This window comes from Chrysoperla carnea, chromosome 4 (genome assembly GCF_905475395.1).
Source record: "Chrysoperla carnea chromosome 4, inChrCarn1.1, whole genome shotgun sequence".
Taxonomy (NCBI): Eukaryota; Metazoa; Arthropoda; class Insecta; order Neuroptera; family Chrysopidae; genus Chrysoperla; species Chrysoperla carnea.
In genome coordinates, this window is record NC_058340.1 from 53,080,512 (window position 1) to 53,087,088 (window position 6,577).

The following is a 6,577-nucleotide window of genomic DNA, read 5'->3' on the forward strand; positions in this document are numbered from 1 at the left end:
AATAAAAATTTAAATAAATAAAATAGACTATTCATTATACCACGTTTTCATAACGGTCTAAAAACTAGAGAATAATTAAATTATTATAATTTTAATATAAAATTTTATGTTATGAAGAGTGGGGTGCCAGTTATTGCAATAATAATGCAAGAAGAGCATCCCACGCTTTTTAACATTAAATTTTATATTACAATTATAATAAATATATTATACTTTTTAGTCCGTTTTAAAAACGTTAATGAAAAGTATTTTTCATGAAAATTGGATAAATCTAAAACTGTACATTTTTTAATCGAAAAAACTATAAAGCTCATAAAATAACAAAAAAATTTGATTGCCTTTCGTTCCTGTAAAAGAATACTTTTCGATTTACAGTCTATATATTCCTTTCCTATTTTATGTGCTTTATAGTGATAAAACATTTTTTTTATTGAATGAACGTTTTTTGAGTTATTTGCGAAAAACTGATATATTTGGAGCTGGGCGCATATCGGCTTATATAACATGCAAAAAGTGTAGTACCTATCGTAAAAAGTAGCATGTCTCAGCCAAATTTATTGCTAGAATAGTAGAATAAAAAATGAAATTGTGTAGAATTATGTCAGATAATGTTTTTCAGCTAATGTATATATCAGAAAATGTTTATTTTCATTTTCCATTGACTAATTTTTTAAATCTTCACTTGATAGCTATTTTAACATGTTATTTTACCATCGTTTCAAGTACCTATAAACAAATTTTCAGCCTTTTGGAGTTGCTAAAATTTTTGAGCTCAGAATTAAATAATTTCTCTATTGCTTGTTCTATATCTAGCCGTCTGTCCGCCAGCCAGATACAATGTTACCATTCAAGTGTGCAAACATTTTAACTTAAAAAAAATTTATCTTTATTGTTTCGTTAAAATGTGTAATTTGGTATTAGAAAATGAAAATCGATAGAACAAATGTTTCAATTTTTGATGCTTTTCAAGGTCAACCTACGTTTTATAAAAGCGTTACCCGTTTTCGTCGCTGGCAAATTCGCTTTTGGAAAAGGCTTTAAGAAAAAAGTAATTTTTTTAGAATGTTCTTAGACATGTTTCAAGCTCGTGTTTAGGGTCCCCTACCTGAAATATTTGTCGGGGGTTTTTTAAATTTTGTAAATAACACTTGTGGTTCTTCGTGTTTTTTATGTATTTAAATCATTTATAATTGTTTGGGTTAAAAAATTAATTAATTAAGTTTAAATATGAATTTTTTTATTTTTGTTTTTGTCTCGCTTAATAATAGGGTATTTCACTATTTTTGAAAAAGTACTCCAAAATGTTGATTTTGCTAATAAAAAGCCACAAAAAATTTATTTTGGAAAAATACACACGCTTTCTTGCCAAAAAATTAAATTAAATTTTAAACCTTTTTTAAACTGTCAAAAAGGCGGGCATCCAATTTGATGACGTAATATGGGTATCACTATACGAAATAACACAAATAAGTTTGACAGATATATTCATAGACATCTGATTATAATAAATATAAATACTTATTATCTATGGATATATTATACCCAGCTGTGTACACTGAACTAACTGATGGTCTATGACTCATACCGCTATGACATGACAGCAGTCCTTACCCGCTTTTTAGATCACGTGATATACAGTTTAAAAATTACGATTTTTAATTTTAATTTAAAAGAAAAAAGTGCTTTTATGACTCGAAATCAGAATATTTAAGTATATTTTTACATAAATTTTAACTTTTTTCGAATTTCATGATTTATTTTTGACTAACCCTAATACATGTCCCGCATTATGTATAAATATTTAATTATTGTTTATTTTTCAAAATGTTCAATTTGAAGTTTCATTACACGATTGGCTAGTCTTGATAGTAACAGTCTGTATAATTGATTTGAAAAGATAATAAAATTGTATCTTCTGGCTGTATGGTCTATTAAACTTTTTGTTTGAAACTAATTTGAAATTGAATATATGATGAAGCACCTGCTGGCCTGGCTTCTGGTTGGCAACTAGTAAATAAATAAAATTTTATACATAGATTAGTTTATATTGTGTCCTTGATTTCAAACAATTCAATCACTGAAAATTCGTAGCATATTAAAATTAAAAACGTTTTTTGTTTGAATTTCATTTGAAAGTTTTATATTGGATTGAAAATAAATAATATTAAACGATTGAAAAACTATCGCTCTCTATATTATTTATCTAGAAGTTAATTTTATTTTGTCAGGGTTAATTTTATTTTCGCATTTTCCTTAATACTTGATCAATATTAATGGATGTGGTTTCATTTTGAATATCATGTTTACTTTGTCATTAGTATATACAGTCAAACCTGGATAAGCGAGAGTTCAAGGGAGCACAATCTCATTCTTGATTATAGAGGTTTCTCACAAACTCCAGTTTCTCGCTAATGCAGGTATATAGGTAGCGTTTGTCTCTTATAGAGGTACGCAGCAATAACAAGTCACAGCAAGTACGAATGTATTTTTATTGTAGCTATAGTACCTCCTAAATAATATAAATAAATAAAGCTCGAATGTCGCTTATAGAGATATAGATAAGTAGCAGTCTCACTTACGGAGGTCCATGAGGGAAAAACGACTCTCTCACACAGGTTTTTGTTTCTCGCTAATAGAGGTTTTGGGAGCTTAAAATGACGAGTCTTGGCTATCACTCTCACTTATAGAGTTTTCTTACCTATCCAGTTCTCACTTACACAGGTTTGACTGTAATAATCAAATAGTCCAAAAATTTTGTTATCCTTGGTTCATTGAGATCTACCAGGATTTGGATGGAGGGAAGACTAAGTGAAGGCAAGGTAAATAAAAGCTTTAACGCGATAGTCTTTGTTTTTAAAATTGAAATTTTCCAGCGAAAAGAGCGGATAACTGCTAATCAATACATACACTGAAAAAAATTCTTAATACCAACCGATATGAGGTTGTGTCAACCTCATCGCGAAATCATATATGGCGAATGGTGCCACGAATGTGATAGAACTACCATACGGGGTTGAGTGGTGAAGTTGATACAAACGCATGAGTTGTTTGTGTCAATCAATAAAATGCATGACTTTAAACTAAAATAAATTTCTTCCATAGAAGTAAAGATTTTGATTGTTCATCTTTCAATCAATTGTTTGAAAGTATTATTACTTTATTTCAATATGAAACGGCCAACTTCGGAATGAAGTTGTCATTATTTTAATTTTTTGTTCAGTGTAGTATAAAACAAAGTCGTTTCAATCCGCCTGTCTGTTCATAATCCCTATGCATGCTTTAATCTTTAAAACTACGCAACGGATTTTCTAATAGATAGAGTGATTCAAGAGGAAGTTTTTTTTATGTATAATACATGCATAATATAGTAGAGTAAGGGGTTGAAAGAGATGTGCTTCAAAAACTTAAAAAGTTGTGCATCGATTAAGCTCAAATATTGACAATATATACAACTAGCTTCAAGGATTGTTTTTATCTATTTTAATAACTAATCAACTAATATTTTTATTTAGTTGAATAATCGAATTTTTTCAAATATATCCAAGTGGGGTATCAAATAAAAAAGCATGGCGTGTCCCCTACCCAAGGATGTATGGGAGGGGGGGGGGTGAAAGTGGGATTGTTGTCCAGCAAAGCGGGTAATTCATAGCTAGTTCAATATATACTTCGATTATGGCTTTATATAATATTCTATGTTTTAATCGTGACTCTTTTACATAATTATTACTATTCATTTATCTAACCTAGCTTAATTCTTTCAAAATTCCTTACTCACGTTACTTTTACATAAGTATTAAAATGTGTAAATAAGGGATATTTCCGTTGAAAACTCGACTGACTTTTTACACGATTACAATACTTTCCTTACTTGTATGTACAAGGTAGTAAATGAACAAAATTTATGAATATTAAAATTAAATAATAATATAAATTATAAATAACACATAAAAAATAAAATGTCTTTGTAATCATCTTGCTGTTATCTGGTTATCATGATACAACAATGATATTAAAATATAAAAATAAATTATTATAATAAAATCTATTATCGTACTAAAATAATAAAAATATTACTTGCGTAATAATACATTACATTCTAATATTATAAAAAACACTAGCTGCTACCCGCCTGGTTTAATGGTCGATTCCAAATTTCGTTCACTTTTTAAAATGAATTTCGAAACATATCAAAGAATGATTACTATGTGACAACCGAAGGATTAAAATAGAACTATAATAACCTGTTTAAGTTCAAACTGGGTTTCAGCCGGTGGTGATTAAATAGGGGGATGTTAGGAACCATAGTAATTTGAAATAATAGTGTTCAAATGTACGAATGAAATTAGCTGGCATTCATAGCTCATTTCTTTAAAGGTTTAGTTTTTCCACCTTTCCCTCTTACACCCATCAATCCACACCTTTGACCTCTCATAAAACCTAAAGAAGTTTGAAAACGTTTTCGGCTTCAGATATTATTTTGCTCGTTAGTCTTAGAGGACTGATTAGACAGAAATATAGACAGACAAATTCATTTCAATTCAATAATCTCAAGTTTTTAAATGTAAGTGTTATACCCACAGTTAAATAACCCATGTTCATCTCTAGGGGTCAAGGTCAAGGTATAATGTATCTTCATAGCAAATTTCAAGCTGACAAACAAACATAGTTACTTTTGCATTTATTATATTAGTAACGATTATAAAAAGTATCGTGATTAAATATAAATATAAAATATTTGTTTTAAAATAGCACATAAAATAATAACAAATATTAAAAAGCTATTGCAATTTACTGGTATATTACAAGAGATAAACGTTCAAAAAAGCCAGTAGGGCATTAAGAGTGACGCAAATAAAACAAATGTTTTTTGTTCATCTAAAAGTCAAAGAAGTAAAAGTCAAAGTGGAAAAGTGGAGCGTCTTCATCCAATTTTCTGTTTTTAAATTGTATCGAGTCTTTCATGTTGATATTAAATTTGCTAAATTTGGCAATCTAAAAGGCCTAGGGGCTTAGAAAATGATTTATAATCGTTATATTTTATTCCAAGTACGTATAAATGAATCAAATTGTTAACGACTGCATTACGATACATTCTTTATACGGCCTTCCTTCGGAAGTTGTTTCACAAATTCAATTTAAATACATTTGTAAACATGGTTGTAATGGGAGAGTCAGGCCAAAAAAAAAATCGTTGAGTTTACTAAAGCTGATCAATTGAGGATTGGTTATGGTAGTTGCGTACACACGCATACTGCGGTCAGTCAAGCGAATGATAGAACAGGGGTTAGATATATGCTATCGAAACGGTTATGATTTCCGTGGTATTTAAATGAATTTACTAAAGCTAAAAATTGTTATACAGATTGTATATTGCAAATAAATAACAGTTATGATTGTCAGTCATTTAAGTGTTATAACAGAGCTGGTCAGTCAGCCCGTATGTATGTAAAATAAATAAATAAGATTCAGTTATGATTGCCGTGGTATTTAAATGAATTTATTAAAGCTGATAGTTGTTATACAGATTGTATATTGCATATAAATAACAGTTATTTCTTATCGGAAGCTTACGTCATACAAAGAACACACCCTGTAAGTTTCAGGTCTCTCCGATCAGCTGTTTAGGCTGTGCGTTGATCAGTCAGTCAGTCAATCAATAGTTCTGGACAAAGCATTTTATATGTATAGAAGATAAAATTTCAATACATTTTATGAAACGTGCTTAGAAAATTAAAGTGATTTTAATATTTAAAGGTTCTTTTCAAATAATGAAACTGTCCGTAATGTTAATATAACTGCCTGGTTATTTGAATATTGTGTAGGTGACCCTGTATCTTGAATAAATTATCAAGTTTGAATAAAATTTGAAAATATGTAAATATTCCAGTAAGTGACGTCTTAAAACATTATATTAGGAAGTGTTTTTGTTAAATTTTATCATTTTTGTTATCACTTGTGTAACGTAATGATAATTATTTGGAGCTCATTAAATTAAATAAAAACAATTTTTTATCCAATGCAAACGTTGTATAGCAATAAATTGTAAAAATTCTTAGTGAATATAATACCAGACCAATAACTTTCTGCTTCTATAAATTACTACATTCATTAACAGAGTAGGTAAATTAGAGTTTTGCCTGAATAAGCTTAGATCAGTTTGTGAGAGTTTCTGAGTGAAGTTAAATTTTTGGAAGCTTAAAATTCGCGAAATTTTGAAACTTTTTTCAATTTTTTTACACTAAAATAGCATTTTGTAGAAAGTTAAAGAATTCGTTAGAAATTTTTTAAATTTAGTGTCAACGGAGCTTGAGCAAAGTGAAAATTGACGAAATTTAATAATTTTTCTATGATTAATGAAAACAGTAGTTTCATGAATGTGAAAGTTATTGTTCTAAGCATGATGTCAATGGCATATTTCCGTGCAGTATAATGTTTTTTCTTACGCATTTTGGTGATGAGACCTGATTGTTTTATGAAACCGCGTGACATAGTAAAAACTAAAGAAAATAACTGTTTTTAAAAATTAAATTCAAATATAATGTAGGCATTTTATTACTATTTCTTATTTTATTACAAT